A 9,638-nucleotide genomic window follows, 5' to 3' on the forward strand; every position below is an offset into this window, starting at 1 on the left:
AAAGTTATAATGTAAAATGAATATGAGTTTATTCATTTATTTATTGCAACATTCTGCTCTATTTTTAGATCACTAATCAAATTTAAGCAAATTTATCATGCTGTTTATTATGTTAAAGGGATAGTTGACCCAAAAATTAAAATTCTCTCATCATTTACTCTTCATGCCATCCCAGATGTGTATGACTTTCTTTCTTCTGCAGAACACAAATTAAGATTTCTAGAAGAATATCTCAGCTCTGTAGGGCTTCACAATGCAAGTGAATGGTGGCCAGAACTTTGGAGGTCCAAAAAAAACCACACAAAGGCAGCATACAAGTAATCCATAAGACTCCAGTGGTTTAATCCATGTCTTCAGAGGCGAAATGATAGGTGTGGGTGAGAAACAGATCAATATTTAAGTCCTCTTTTTCTTAATTCTTCTCCCTGCCCAGTAGGTGGTGATATGCACAAAGAAAATTAATTCCCAAAAACTCAAGATGAAAGTGAGAGTGGAGATTTATAGTAAAAAAGGACTTAAATATTGATCTGTTTCTCACCCACACCTATCATATCGCTTCTGAAGTCATGGCTAAAACCACTGGAGTTGTATGGATTACTTTTATGCTGCCTTTATGTGCTTTTTGGAGCTTCAAAGTTCTGACCATTTATTTACTTGTATTGAATGGACCTACAGAGCTGAAATATTTTTCTAAAAAGCTTAATTTGTGTTCTGGAGAAGAAAAAAAGTCATACACATCTTGGGTGGCACGAGGGTGAGTAAATGATGAGAGAATTGTAATTTTTTGGGCAAACTATCCCTTAACTAACTCTTTTGTACAAAGGGTTTTCTTGCTTTCCATTTATTTTCATTGTAAACTTATAAGCAGGAGAATTCCAGAGGTCAGGTCTTTTGGGTTAACATTTTACTGGAATACATTTTCTACAGATTAACTCATCTGAGTGACTCAAGGATTTTTCCCTCATGTTGAACCCTAGGCCTGATTGAACAGATTTGTATTGTCATTAGTGCAGTCATGAAGACGTATCTTGTTATTATGAGACTGTGCGAATGATTTATGCCTTCTAGATGGTGAAATCCTAACAATTGAGGAGAAAAGTCTTTTAGAGCCAAATGAAGTTGAGTGGGAGGAAACAGTGCGCTGGCCGTTCCCCTACTCAGGCAATATTCCTCAAAGCTGCTTTTCTGTATGTATATATATATATATATATATATATATATGCTCAAGGATATATTGTACTACAGAAATCCTTGAGCAAAACTTGTTTATAAATCAATGTTTGCCATGGTATTGAATATTATTATAATCTTTCTTTGCAGATAGACTGATGAATCATTACTTAAGCTCTACCAGATCCATCTCTGCAGCTAGTAACATAAATATTTTCCATACGAGCGAAGCAAATCATGTTTCAAATCAGCTCACAGCATGTGAAACCCCCAAAGTCCTTAAGACCAACAGATGACTTATCTTTTCAAGTGAGACCCTTGTACATAAGATTAGTTCAATATTGAATGTCTTATTTGTAATCACCCTAGAGGACCCACACCACACAATCAAGCTGTATAGCAACAACACTTCTTTTCCCCCTCAGGAAAGCGACTGTCCTCTACTTGTTATATTGTTTATGAAAATGAAACTCTGATAAGATGAGAATCCAGAGCGGTCTTTGAGGAAAAAATAATGACCTGCTACAAAATCACTGCCTTTAATGCACTTTGAAGAAATGGTATTTACAGAATGAGCTTTTTGGTAATTCCTCGTTTTGAATCATTGTAAGTAGAAATGGGAAAAATTAACTTTAGTGATTTCAACCTCTCTGATCTTACAAGCTGTTTTCTACGCATCTGTGCCCTTTTGTTCTGTATTACAGCAGATTTCCCTCCTTACTGATGCCATCAGCATTTTAATTGAGTATGAGGCTTTTCACACACCCACACTGAATATAGCAACCAACAGCTATATATGGCCTATCTGAGAAGGTACATCCGTAGCACATGATATTCACTGGTGATACGGGAGTAGAGGATGAATCAAGAGGAGATAATGAGGCCTGGACTCTCCCACACAAAAAAAGATAGACCTCTATTGGGATTCATCTTCAAAGATGGGTATGCTCTCTCTTATACAAACACACATATACACGTTCTTACATAGTTGCTTTGGCCCTCATAATTAAACACTTTCTAGGAGATGCACACACACAGAGAAACTCAAAATTAAGCTTAAACAGAATTAACCAACAGAATTCTCAAATGCATTCCCACACAAACACCTTCACAAGTCAAAAGACGAAGATTAAAACAGAGGAAATTTATAGTAGTTTAATAATAGTGGTTTTAGGGGCCTGGGTAGCTCAGCGAGTATTGACTACCAACCCTGGAGTCGCGAGTTCAAATCCAGGGTGTGCTGAGTGACTCCAGCCAGGTCTCCTAAGCAACCAAATTGGCCCGGTTGCTAGAGAGTGTAGAGTCACATGGGGTAGCCTCCTTGTGGTCGCGATTAGTGGTTCTCACTCTCAATGGGGCGCATGGGAATTTGTGCGTGGATCGCGGAGAGTAGCATGAGCCTCCACATGCGGAGTCTCCGCAGTGTCATGCACAACGAACCACGTGATAAGATGCGTGGATTGACGGTCTCAGAAGCGGAGGCAACTAAGAATTGTCCTCCACCACCCGGATTGAGGTGAGTAACCGCGCCACCACGAGGACCTACTAAGTAGTGGGAATTGGGCATGCCAAACTGGGGAGAAAAGGGGATAAAAAATAAAATAATAATAATAATAGTGGTTTTAAAGGGTGTTCTTAGGAAAAACTCACTAAAATCACTTAAACGCAACAACAGTATGATAAAATAGGTCACAGTAATGCTCAATAGTTAAATGTATTATTATTATTTTAAATTATTTTCTCCCTTTTTCTCCCCAATTTGGAATGCCCAATTCCCAGTGCACTCGTGTGTGTGGAGGCTTCACGCTATTCTCCGCAACATCCATGCACATCTCACCACGCACCCCACTGAGAGCGAGAACCACATTATAGTGACCACCATACCCACCCTAGCAACCAGGCCAATTGGTTGCTTAGGAAGCCTGACTGGAGTCACTCAGCATGCCCTGGACTTGAACTTGCGACTCCAGTTGTGATAGTCAGTGTCTTTACTTGCTGAGCTACTCAGGCCCCCTGTTAAATGTGTTATTAATAATAAGAATACAAAATTATTCCACCAATTAAAAGTTTATTATTCTTCTGTAACTGTAGGTGTTTGTGGCCAAACAACGTAGCATAAAAGGAATATTTTGGATTCAATACAAGTTAAGCTCAGTCAACAGCATTTGTGGCATAATGTTGATTACCACAAAAATGAATTTTGACTCGTCCCTCCTTTTCTCAACAATAACTTAAAAAAAGAAGCAAAAATCAAGGTTCCAGTGAGGCAATTACAATGGAAGTGAATGGGAACCAATTTTTGGAGGGTTTAAAGGCAGAAATGTGAATCTTATAATTTTCTAAAAGCACTTACATTAATTCTTCTGTTAAAACTCATGTATTATTTGAGCTGTGAAGTTGTTTAAATCATCATTTTTAAGGTAGTTGAAGGGTTTATAGTGTTATGTTGTCATGCCAACAAAGTTGTAAAACTGGATATAACATTACACAGAAAAAGTTAGTGAATGATTTTATCACACTAAAATAATGTTAACATGCATATTGTTTATGTCTTGTTGCAATACTATATACTACTATACTATTGAAAAAAACAAAACAAATCTAGGCTACAGTGAGGCACTTACAATGGAAGTCAATTGGGCCAATCAGTAAACACTAAAATACTCACTGTTTCAAAAGTATAGCCACAAGAAATAAACCAAGTGGATGTTAACATGCTTTTAGTGTGATAAAATCGCTTTACTAACCTTTTATCAGCTTTACAGCTCAAATAATACTCTAGTTTTAACAGAAGAATTCATGTAAATGCTTTTATAAAATTATAAGCTTCACATTTCTGCCTTTAAACCCTCCAAAAATTGGCCACATTCACTTCCATTGTGAGTGTCTAACTGTAGTTTGACTTTTTTTTTTTTTTTTTAAAGAAAAGGAGGAATGAGTCAAAATAATATTTTTGGTAATCAACTTTATGCCACAAATACTGTTGATTGTGCTAAATTTATTGAACCTGGAATATTTCTTTAATATTGAATGTGTGTTCACAGGTGCACATTTATCGGCAATTTATAACAACTCCAAATGCAGCACATCCAATTAGAATTTATATTGGAAACTATACACTAACTGTCTGTTTTAGCCATGAAAGGGTTAGTCCTACTTCACAAAAAAATTATTCAGGATGCAAATTTTTATTAAAATAATATTTTTGTTGCTATCCACCTTTTCCCAGAACGCGGAAGTGTTCGGAGATTCATAAAGGAAGCCAGTTTTTCGCTTTTCGGTCTTCAGTGTTTTCACTTGCATCTGCGTATGTTCTAAGCAGATAATGTAAAGTTTAGTGTATTTCATTTGTAAAAATAGTCAAAAAGCATGTGGCTCCATAGGGCTGATACTTTAGAGTCAGGATGAGTGTTTTTTGACAGTCCTCACCCGTCACAGTTTAAGGAGTGGGTGGATAACATAAATTACATTGATATCATTAATTATTTCGAGTTGTTTTACTCATTTTTACTCTAACTAACACTTAAAATGTTTGTTGTTCTCCATATGCAATGCTCGTTTTGGTAGTTTTTACATTGTTTTTATGGAGAATCCATACTATGGATTATACCGCAGCAAGAACGCTCTATTGACCAATCAGCATGGTCAGAACTATCTCTTTGTAATATTTCACAAATTCAAATATCTGTAGTTTAGGCACAGTGCAGACTACGTAACAGCTTTGGAGAGGCTGCTGATGTCACATGATTTCACGACTAGCCCAGGGAGCTCAGAGATCATTAAAACATTGCCTTTGAAGAGTTTTCGCTGTGATCTCATAAATGTTATTTCTTGTTATTCGCCCCTTTAATCATGGCAATCCTCCAAACACAAATTCCTCCCAGAAAATGAGGACCATCTATTAATGCCTGACAAAAGCTGCTTATGAGAAAAACTTCACCAGGGATGCGCAAGTGATGCTCGCAACATTTTCCTGACATGAAAAGTAACACAAAAAAAGATGACAGGTTAACTCCTGGGGCACCGATAAAATCTCATTTGCTGGTGGCCGCTTTGCCATTGAAGTTGAGCTGCCTGTCAGGATGAGCAATTGGGTAGGTGTAGGAGACAGCTGTCAATGACATTGCCTTTAAATTCCAGGGGCTGTAAGCACCAAAGGCTGTTTTGCCCTCCTGTCTCCACAAGCTTAAGAAATGAACAACAACTCTGCCGTGGCCAGTAAATATACACACTGTTGCTGCAAAACAGGATGTGATTTGCTAACTTGCAAGTAAATACGAAAACCTCCAGGGTGTTGCCTTGTGCCATTTGACCCACATCTGTAAACATACAGTAACTGTTATCATAGCAACATCTAATTTGTTTGGTCTGTTCAACTAGTAGAGAACAAATTGTATATTTGAATTGCATATATCAGCTAAAAGTTCATTCACTTCAACTTTTAGAAGTACATGGGCACATAGATATACAGTGCATCTGGAAATTATTCACAGCGCTTCACTTTTTCCACATTTTATGTTACAGCCTTATTCCAAAATTGATTAAATTCATTATTTTCCTCAAAATTCTACAAACAATACCCCATAATGACAACGTGAAAGAAGTTTGTTTGAAATCTTTGCAAATTTATTAAAAATAAAAAATGAAAAAAAATCACATGTACATAAGTATTCACAGCCTTTGCCATGACACTCAAAATTGAGCTCAGGTGCATCCTGTTTCCACTGATCATCCTTGAGATGTTTCTACAACTTGATTGGAGTCCACCTGTGGTAAATTCAGTTGATTGGACATGATTTGGAAAGGCACACACCTGTCTATATAAGGTCCCACAGTTAACAGTGCATGTCAGAGCACAAACCAAGCCATGAAGTCCAAGGAATTGTCTGTAGACCTCCGAGACAAGATTGTATCGAGGCACAGATCTGGGGAAGGGTACAGAAAAATGTCTGCAGCATTGAAGGTCCCAATGAGCACAGTGGCCTCCATCATCCGTAAATGGAAGAAGTTTGGAACCACCAGGACTCTTCCTAGAGTTGGCCGCCTGGCCAAACTGAGCGATCGGGGGAGAAGGGCCTTAGTCAGGGAGGTGACCAAGAACCTGATGGTCACTCTGACAGAGCTCCAGCATTTCTCTGTGGAGAGAGGAGAACCTTCCAGAAGAACAACCATCTCTGCAGCACTCCACCAATCAGGCCTGTATGGTAGAGTGGCCAGACGGAAGCCACTCCTCAGTAAAAGGCACATGACAGCCTGCCTGGAGTTTGCCAAAAGGCACCTGAAGGACTCTCAGACCATGAGAAACAAAGATTGAACTCTTTGGCCTGAATGGCAAGCGTCATGTCTGGAGGAAACCAGGCACCACTCATCACCTGGCCAATACCATCCCTACAGTGAAGCATGGTGGTGGCAGCATCATGCTGTGGGGATGTTTTTCAGCTGCAGGAACTGGGAGACTAGTCAGGATCGAGGGAAAGATGAATGCAGCAATGTACAGAGACATCCTTGATGAAAACCTGCTCCAGAGCACTCTGGACCTCAGACTGGGGCGAAGGTTCATCTTCCAACAGGACAACGACCCTAAGCACACAGCCAAGATAACAAAGGAGTGGCTCCGGGACAACTCTGTGAGTGTAATTGAGTGGCCCAGCCAGAGCCCAGACTTGAACCCGATTGAACATCTCTGGAGAGATCTGAAAATGGCTGTGCACCGACGCTCCCCATCCAACCTGATGGAGCTTGAGAGGTCCTGCAAAGAAGAATGGGAGAAACTGCCCAAAAATAGGTGTGCCAAGCTTGTAGCATCATACTCAAAAAGACTTGAGGCTGTAACTGGTGCCAATGGTTCTTCAACAAAGTATTGAGCAAAGGCTGTGAATACTTATGTATATGTGATTTTTTTCATTTTTTATTTTTAATACATTTGCAAAGATTTCAAACAAACTTCTTTCACGTTGTCATTATGGGGTATTGTTTGTAGAATTTTGAGGAAAATAATGAATTTAATCCATTTTGGAATAAGGCTGTAACATAACAAAATGTGGAAAAAGTGAAGCGCTGTGAATACTTTCAGGGTGCACTGTAGATGACCTCAAAGCTTATAGTTAAGGGCCACAAGCCACAAAACTCCAGTTTTGATTTCATGGGGTCTTTAAAGTCATTCATGTACTCACTGACTGTTAAAAGTGATGTCCTTAGCCATTTTTTGAGAAAGAAAGCTCAAAGTGCAAAGTTGGGAAAAGACCCATTAGAGGTTGGTCACCTTTGAGAGGTTAATTTGATTTTCTCAAACCTGATGTAATTAGATGTTTAACACAATGAGGGTGTGCTCCACCTGATAAGCACACTGGCAAGTTGGTTTGTAATGTTGTCTTCTGATCAATGGGCAAATCAATGGGCTTATTTTTTTTCCTCAAGGCTTAATTTTGACTGTCACTTTGATAAATGAAGAACAGTGGAACTAGAATGATTGAAGTCCATGTTTAAAACAGACACAATTACTAATTTGTACACATTTAGTGCCGGTCTCTTTATAATCCTACATGATTGTGTTAAATGCATATTAAGAAATAGCATGCTGATTTCTCCTTCCTGCAACAGTGGATATTATGCGAATTAATAGCTTGTGAAATATTTCACCTGCCTCATTGACTCTTTTTAACCCTAACCCTAACCCACCCTAACCCTAACCCAAGATTTCAGGTTAGGGATGGAGTCTGGGTTTAGGGTTAGGGTTAGTTTTAGGTTTATGGTTACCCTATGATTGTATGATAGAAATGTTGTTCCAGGGCTAACTAAGGATGTTGACACAGGAACGTGTCCTACTTGGCTCAGTTGCATCTTCCACTCCCTTTAACCTGTTGAACATAGTAAAATATATTTACAGTATTGTTTATAGGTTATAACCACAAATTTTGAATTTTATATTTAGAGTATGTCCTTATAAACCTCTGATTTTCCTCTGATTTTAGGTTTAGGTTATGGACAGAGTCAGGGGCCGGCTGCAAGAAACCCCTTAAATTAATGAAACCCTTGGTGACATACCCTTACAGTTATAACTAAGGGTTTTCTTAACTTAAGAGGTGTGTTGCAATTGGGCCCAGGCCAGTAACCACATTGAGAGGGATATCAGAATAGTAGTTGATCAATATGGGTTTTTCAAAGATCATTTCTTCTACATTTTGTACTCCCAAATCTTATATTTGAATATTTGATTACACCCTAAGCTTTATGTTTAGGGTTAGAGATAACTGTAGGAGCTAGAACCAATAAAGGATGTTGACCCTGGAACATTGGCTCAATAATGTTGTGTGTCCCCTTTAACCTGTAAAACTTTCATTAATTGTTAAAATGCTATAACCACAAATGCAGTTTAGTACCCTTTCTTAAAGTAAAGAAGTATTAAGAAATGAATAGGTTAGTCAAGGAAAAATCATGGGGTGTCACACACTGCAGGGGTTTGGGACCAGGGATGAAGTTTGGGAAGATAAAAGAGGCACATGGCTGAATACACTGTGGTTTTAGAAGACATGCAGACGTGGGCTGACATAAGCGGATCCCAAGGAGACAAACGGGAATCAAATAATGCCCCATAGCGAAGACTGAATATGGCAGTGGAACAAGGGTAAGATTTTAAACCCCTTAACTCAACACTCTCGGCAGTGCTTAAAATAGCTGAAACACCCTGTTTCCAAGGCCTTAGGCAAATGTCATTGGCAGATTTTAATTTTTGTAATTTTAACACTTGAAGAGCTAGATTAGGGATTTTGATCACAGACTAGTAAATTTTACAATTGTATGTATTTTTCGGCTATAAATATGTTTGTCTTCTACCAATGAAATGGACACTTACTATCCTAAACAAGGCCACAAGAACTAACTAGCTAAGGCAATCCATCGATTATGTGACCATTAGTGTTTTAAAGCAGGAAAAGGATTATCAAAAATTGAATTGGTTTCAACTGAACTGTAGCACAGAATTTAACTGTGTTTGGTCAATCAGATAGTGGTAGTCAGTAACAGAAGCGACGCATTTGAATGATTATCTTTGTGTTATACATTCTTTTAAGTAGATATTTTAACTTTTTGCATTGGGGTAAGGAAGTTTTAAGCCTGTTGGCTTTTCTGCATTGTCTGCAACCCAGACTGGCTTCCAAGATCACTTCTAATTAAACTTTTCTAAATGCTTGCAAGACTAGCCGAAACAGTGACTGTGTTTAGTAGAGCATCCACAGTGCACTTGTAATTGAATATAATATAGGCTACTTTACATCCATCAGAGAGACAGAGAGCTAATGCAGATGCCAATAGCGATGTCTCTCCTGTACTGACACTTTATAATACAGGATCCACACGCATGCACGCAAATCTCTGTGATTAGTGTGGCATGTCTGTTGGATATAATTTTAATAGGGGTTTAGGTACATGTTGTCCACATAAAAATGTTTTTTGTTCACCCATAACCTCTA

This window comes from Myxocyprinus asiaticus, chromosome 48 (genome assembly GCF_019703515.2).
Source record: "Myxocyprinus asiaticus isolate MX2 ecotype Aquarium Trade chromosome 48, UBuf_Myxa_2, whole genome shotgun sequence".
Classification (NCBI taxonomy): Eukaryota; Metazoa; Chordata; class Actinopteri; order Cypriniformes; family Catostomidae; genus Myxocyprinus; species Myxocyprinus asiaticus.